This window comes from Hylobates moloch, unplaced genomic scaffold, assembly GCF_009828535.3.
Source record: "Hylobates moloch isolate HMO894 unplaced genomic scaffold, HMol_V3 SCAFFOLD_18, whole genome shotgun sequence".
NCBI classification, from domain to species: Eukaryota; Metazoa; Chordata; class Mammalia; order Primates; family Hylobatidae; genus Hylobates; species Hylobates moloch.
In genome coordinates this window covers 34,484,048-34,492,237 of record NW_026652293.1, presented here as the reverse complement: position 1 = coordinate 34,492,237, position 8,190 = coordinate 34,484,048, and positions in this window count along the sequence as shown.

Below are 8,190 nucleotides of genomic sequence, written 5' to 3'. Positions count from 1 at the left end.
TGATGCACTGGCCATCAGAGAAATGCAAATCAAAAGCACAGTGAGATACCATCTCACACCAGTTAGAATGGCCATCATTAAAAAAATCAGGAAACAACAGGTGCTGGAGAGGATGTGGAGAAATAGGAACACTTTTACACTGTTGGTGGGACTGTAAACTAGTTCAACCATTGTGGAAGTCAGTGTGGCGATTCCTCAGGGATCTAGAACTAGAAATACCATTTGACCCAGCCATCCCATTACTGGGTATATACCCAAAGGACTATAAATCATGCTGCTATAAAGACACATGCACACGTATGTTTATTGTGGCACTATTCACAATAGCAAAGAGTTGGAACCAACCCAAATGTCCAACAACGATAGACTGGATTAAGAAAATGTGGCACATATACACCATGGAATACTATGCAGCCATAAAAAAGGATGAGTTCATGTCCTTTGTAGGGACATGGATGAAACTGGAAAACATCATTCTCAGTAAACTATCGCAAGGACAAAAAACCAAACACCGCATGTTCTCACTCATAGGTGGGAATTGAACAATGAGAACTCATGGACACAGGAAGGGGAATATCACACTCCGGGGACTGTTGTGGGGTTGGGGGAGGGGGGAGGGACAGCATTAAGAGATATACCTAATGCTAAATGACGAGTTAATGGGTGCAGGAAATCAATGTGGCACATGGATACATATGTAACAAACCTGCACATTGTGCACATGTACCCTAAAACCTAAAGTATAATTAAAAAAAAAAAAAAAAAAAGATTATCAACAGAACTCTTCACATTTACTAAAGAGAAAAATACCATATGATAAAATTAAATGTGTATTTTATGAAATTTAGAATTTCCAACAAAATAAGTCCTTCAGCAATATGTAATGCAATAATGCTTTTAAGATAATTATAAATATTATATATACATGTATAATATAGATTAATTCATTATTTATTGTTTTATTTATTCATATTTCAACCAACAAATGTCATACTGAGTAGTGAATGCTAAAGCCATTTCCATTGCAATGAGGAACATGGGAGAGATGTCTGCTGTCATTATTATCATTTAGATCGGGGTGTCCAATCTTTTGGCTTCCCTGGGCCACACTGGAAGAAGAGAAATTGTCTTGAGCCACATATAAAATACGCTAACACTAACAATAGCTGATGAGCTAAAAAAAAAAAAAAAAAATTTAAAAATTTAAAAAAAAAAGCTATAATGTTTTAAGAAAGTTTACCAATTTGTGTTGGCCAGTATTCAAAACCGTCCTGGGCATCATGCAGCCCATGGGCCACAGATTGGACAAGCTTGATTTAGATTTTTTTAGTGATCACCTTCCCTGTGAGGCCTTCCATGGCCACCCTGCTTAAAACTCAATTCCCTTTATCTCCCCACCCAAGATTTCCTATCCCCTTTTCATGGTTTATTTTCTTCTCAGCATCAATTATAATCTAATATTACTCCTGTTTACATGTGCCATCCATTAGAATATGCACTTTTTCTATTCTATTCACAGCTTTATTCTTACTACCCAGAACCATGCCTGGCACATTACTCTCTCAATAAATAATTATTGAATAATGGGTAAAGTAATAAGTCAAGAATATGAAACAATCAGCTTAAATCCTGCAAAAGAAGAGACAGAAGTATCTTTTCATAGTAGATGATAATATTGTGCACCTCAAAAATCCAAAGTGAACTAGTCAAGCAGCTATTAAGTTTAATAAAATTACTTGACAAGGTGCTTGGAGATAAGATAATGTTTTAAAAATCAAGATTTTTCTTTGCACTGCAACAAATAATTAGAAATGAACATGGGAAGAAATTTCTCATTCATAGTGGCAAAAAATTCCAGCATAAGTTTAAATTAAAAGGTATAATACCTACATAAATAACATTATTTAAATATTTAAAATAAACTATGTTATTATAGTAATATATTCTAAATAGGAATTCTTAACATCGTGGAATGTAAATGTTTCCTACCTTTGTATGCATGTAATGCAATTCAAATCATAATTCCAATGAGTTTTTTTAGTACAGAATAACAAATTCATATGGAAGTATATAAGTCTCATAACAGTCATAAAAATTATTTCTAGAAAATCTATAGAGATGGGCAACTTTTCTTACTAGATATTAAAATTTACCACAAAGCTACTACAGTCAAAATAGTATAGAGTTAACCCAGGGTAAATAGATCAGTGAACAGAATAAACAGACTATAATAGTTCAAATTATAAAGGAAACAACATATGACTAAACTGACGTGAAATTTTTAGAGGAAAAAGATAATTCATTTAATAAATGATGCAGGCAAAATTTGCTATCCACCTGGAGAAAATTAAAATTAACCACCTCATGCTATGCAAAAATAAATGTCGGATGAATTAGATATAAATTCAAAAGATAAACGGTAACATTGTTAGAATAAAACTTAGGAGAAGTCTTGTGCAACCTCACAGAAAGGGCAATCTTCCCAAGCAAAGCAGGAAATTCAGAAACTGTAAAAGAAAAAGACAGACATCGTTTGTCAAAGGACATCTTAAATGAAGTAAGGACATAAAAGACTAGGAGAAAATATTTTACCTGGAGAGCAGTCAATAAGTTAGTATTCTTAATATAAAAGCTTTGAAATTTGATAAGAAAAATACATAGAAAAATGGGCAAATCATATGGACAGATTAATTTATGCAAGAGAAAATACAAGTGGCCGATAAATACAAAAGTGAATGTGAGACTCCATCTCCAAAAACAAAAAAACTCCACAGTCAAGTGAATGCAAATCAGACCAAAAATTATGTTTAATATGTCAACTAATTTCACCAAATTTTTGCAAGTGTAATCACATCATAGACAGGTGAAAATATAGGCTCTCTCATAAATTTCTAGTGGAAATGTGAATTAATGCACACTTCGTAGATGGTCATCTCTTGCTATATGTTTAAACTTAAAATACATATATTGAGATGTTATTGAAATATATGAAGATATATTAAATAAAACAACAACAATGAGATGTAGGACACTGTGTGTAATCCATTTTGGTGTAAAATAGGATGATAGATTCAGTAGATACTGTATTAGAGTAGGTTTACTACCTTAAAAATAGGCTCGAACATGAAACAACTCAAAGGCTGTTGCTTGTTAAGTTAAGCAAGAGGGTGGGGATTTTATGGACTAGTCTTGGAAGTGGCACATATTACTACTACTCACATTTAGTTGACTGGAGCTCAGTCACATGACCAAACAAAACCACAAAGGAGGCTGAGAAATGTAGTCTAGCTGTGTGCCCAAGAGGAAGAGAAGAAGAAATTTTCGGTGGACAGTTAAAAGTCTATGCTATAGAGATAGATCCACTAGATAGATTACATAGATAGCTAGCTAGCTAGACAGATGATAGATGATAGATAGATAGATAGATAGATAGATAGATAGATAGATAGATGATAGATAGATGATAGATAGATGATGATGATGATAGATAGATAGATAGATAATGATAGATGATAGATAGATAGATAGATGATATAGATAGATAGATAAAATAGATAGATAGATAGATAGATAGATAGATAGATAGATAGATAGATAGATAGATGATAGATAGATAGATAGACCTGTCTAGCTGTATTTGCAGTTACACCACATGAATTCATTATGAATATGATTTTTTCTTCTGGCAGAAATTATAAGAAACTCTTAATAAGGGTTATAATATTACTTGAGAACCAAATAAAGGAGAGTGAGGCTTTTGATTTATTTTATGCTTCTGTGGACTGTTTGCATTTCCTAACCTTATGCATATATTCTTTTTTTCCCTGCAAAAAAAAGTGGTTACAGGATTTATTGAGAGACAATGTTCCATTTTTCTTCTTTGTTTCTCCATGTACTTAAATTATATAAATACATTTATAATAACTAATAAATATAAATAAGAATATAGTAAATAAATAATAAAAATATAATGCAAATATATATTTACTGCTTTCCCCAGCAACCTGGTAAGCTATGTACTGACACAGAAATAAGTGTCAGTACATCAGGACTGTTGGTGGGACTGTAAACTAGTTCAACCATTGTGGAAGTCAGTGTGGCAATTCCTTAGGGATCTAGAACAAGAAATACCATTTGACCCAGCCATCTCATTACTGGGTATATACCCAAAGGGCTATAAATCATGCTGCTATAAAGACACATGCACACGTATGTTTATTGCGGCACTATTCACAATAGCAAAGAGTTGGAACCAACCCAAATGTCCAACAACGATAGACTGGATTGAGAAAATGTGGCACATATACACCATGGAATACTATGCAGCCATAAAAAATGATGAGTTCATGTCCTTTGTAGGGACATGGGTGAAGCTGGAAACCATCATTCTCAGTAAACTATCTCAAGGACAGAAAACCAAACACCGCATGTTCTCACTCATAGGTGGGAATTGAACAATGAGAACTCATGGACACAGGAAGGGGAACATCACACTCTGGGGACTGTTGTGGGGTGGGGGGAGGGGGGAGGGACAGCATTAGAAGATATACCTAATGCTAAATGACGAGTTAATGGGTGCAGCAAAACAACATGGCACATGGATACATATGTAACAAACCTGCACATTGTGCACATGTACACATATGTTTATTGTGGCACTATTCACAATAGCAAAGACTTGGAACCAACCCAAATGTCCATCACTGATAGACTGGATTAAGAAAATGTGGCAGTACATCAGGATATATGAAGGAAGTTGTTTATTGCATCTTTATTTGTAATGGCAAATACTGAAAACGACCTGAATATCTACTGTTGTAATAAAAAATATGGCAATACATATTATAGAATAGCAGTTCTCAAATGTTTTAGTCTCCTTTTCACTCTTAAAAAATTAAGAACTTCAAAGAACTTCTGTTTATGTGGGTTGAATCTATGAATATTTATTGCATTGAAATTTAAATTTATTAACCCATTTAAAAATAATAAATCCACCATGTTAACACAAATAACATATTTTATAAAAACTTGACCAGGCATGATGGCTCATGCCTGTAATACCAGCACTTTGGGAGGCCAAGGTGGGTGGATCACTTGAGATCAGGAGTTCAAGACCAGCCTGGCCAACATGGTTAAACACCATCCCTGCTAAAAATACAAAAATTGGCCAGGCCCCATGGCACATGCCTGTAATCCCAGCTACTAGGGAGGCTGAGGCAGGAGAATCACTCCAACCCCGTTGCAGCAAGCCGAGGTCATATCACTGTGCTCCAGCCTGGGCAACAGAGTGAGACTCCATCTCCAAAAAAATAAAAAAGTAAAAAAACAACAACAAAAAACTACTTACATTTCACCAAAAAAAAAAAAAAATTGGTAAGAAGCCTTGCATTGTTTCAGATTTTTGTACGTCTCTAATGGCTGGCTTAGTAAAGACAGCTTGATTCTCATACCAGTTTCTGCATTTGATCTGTTGCTGTGTGTGGTAGTGGTTGACATATGTGAAGGAAATCCAGCCTCATATAGATACTTACTTGGAAAGGGGAGACTATTTTAATAACGTTTTCAGATAGTTTTTAAATTCTTTTTTTGGTATATCCCCAAACTCAACAAGCAGTTATTTATTATAGTTAGATTGCCATGTAAAACTGAAGTCATATCAATGAATCATTTGTACTGTTAGATTAAAACTTTAATTTTGCACTTTGAGTGGATATTTTACCCATTCATTATTTTATAATATCATGCATTGATCATTTGGAAAATATTGTTGTGCTGTTATACATATCTTCCAAATGTTGACACACAATGTCAAAAAATCAAATTCATTGATATCATCACTGATGCTGATAGTAGGGGATGAGTTTCCCAAAATTTCTCGAAAGCTTAAATTTTGTCATCAGCAACAAATACTGTCAGTTGTTTTCCTTGAAGTGAAAGTTTCACTTCATTCACTTTTCAAATCTTATTTCAATTCAAATCCCAAAATCCGAATGACTAAATTTTCACTCTTTCTTTAAAAAAAAAAGAAAAACACAGTGCTTCATGGAAAAAGCAGCTCACAATTTAATTACATAAATTTTAAGTTTGTAATTTAAATACATAAATGCTTACCCTTGAGACAATCATCATACTTCAGTATGCTGCAGAAATGCTTCGTCCAGTCTTCCCATCACCCAGAATATTGAAAAGACATGTACTCAAGGGTTGAGATTAATGTAATTTTTACTACTTCATCAAGGATATTCTTCAGTGAAACTGACTTGCTTTTTTTTTATTATTATACTTTAAGTTTTAGGGTACATGTGCACAACATGCAGGTTAGTTACATATGTATACATGTGCCATGTTGGTGTGCTGCATCCAGTAACTCGTCATTTACATTAAGTATATCTCCTAATGCTATCCCTCCCCCTTCCCCCCACCCCACGACAGGTCCTGGTGTGTGATGTTCCCCTTCCTGTGTCCAAGTGTTCTCATTGTTCAATTCCCACCTATGAGGGAGAACGTACGGTTTTCTGTCTTTGCGATAGTTTGCTGAGTTTGGTTTTATTTTCTTGCGATAGTTTGCTGAGAATGATGGTTTTCAGCTTCATCCATGTCCCTACAAAGGACATGAACTCATCCTTTTTTATGGCTGCATAGTATTCCATGGTGCATATGTGCCACATTTTCTTAATCCAGTCTATCAGTGATGGACATTTTGGTTGGTTCCAAGTCTTTGCTATTGTGAATAGTGCCGCAATAAACATATGTGTGCATGTGTCTTTAGATTCTAACTATTGTTACAACCCACTGGGGGAGTTCGCTGTCAGAGTTAGAAATAAAAGCATAGTTTTGTGATATCCTTACTCGGTCTTTTGTCATTTTATCTGGGAAGACATCCAATTGCATAACAATGACTTGGTTATCTGGGTCTTTGTTTCACAAGTTCCAGAATGAGAATAGAATGCAGCAGAAAGGCAAAACCAAGGTGGCCCATACTACAGGAAGAAGCTTATCACTTAAACGTATTCTGGGTTTCAGCTGTTTATGGGACCTGGTAGATACTTATATGCCCCCCGGCTATTCTCAAATATAGTGTTGAAGGACTATATGATATTAGGAAACATTTATTGAGCACTTTGGTACTTTTAGAAGAGCACTTTGTTTAGATTCTCATATTTGACTATTGTGACAGGAAAATAAATCTCAGGACTCAAAAATCACTAAGCCAAAGGGAAAAGTCAAGCTGGGAAGTGCATCAGGCAAACCTGCCTCTCATTTTATTCCTAACTAAGATAACTACAAAGATTTAACAAGCTACATACCTCCCTCACAATTTGCCCACTAGGAAATTTTTTGTGGGCCCCAAGATCTTTACCTTAAAATAGTTCTGTCAGATTTCACTCTGACAATGTAAATTGATAGCTTATCTTCACAGGTGTGGGACAAAGAACAGAACTCAAAATCATCCCTCTGCTCACCTGAGACAAATGCATGTCTGATTGCTTCCTCTCTCCTATGTTTATCTTATGTAAAAATGCAGATCCACTGAGCTAGATTAATGCACAAGTGACTATTTCTCTACTCCCCTATCACATGTGAATGGTTGATCAAAGGCTCAAAAGAATGCAACCCTTTGCTTCTCACCTACCCACACCTCTTAAAAAGTATTCCTCGGCCGGTTGCGGTGGCTCACACCTGTAATCCCAGCACTTTGGGAGGCAGAGGCAGGTGGATCACGAAGTCAAGAGATCTAGACCATCCTGGCCAACATGGTGAAACCCCGTCTCTACTAAAAATGCAAAAATTAGCTGGGTGTGGTGGTGCGCTCCTGTAGTCCCAACCACTCGAGAGGCTGGGGCAGGAGAATCACTTGAACCTGGGAGGCAGAAGTTGCACTGAGCCAAGATTGCACCACTGCACTCCAGACTGGCAACAGAGCGAGACTCCGTCTCAAAAAAAAAGTTATTCCTCTTTCCCCAATATCCACCCTTTCCCCTTTAAATAGTGAAGGCCTCAAACTCATCTTTGGAGAAAGACACAGAACTGTCTCCTGGGTTCACATCCTTAACCTTAGGAACATAAACTTCTAAATTGATTGACAACTGTCTCAGATACTTTTTGACTTACACTATGAATCAATGTTTAAGTTTTCAGTAATAATACACAGTAACCCAAACATTAAGCATGAATAGTTATTTCTGGATG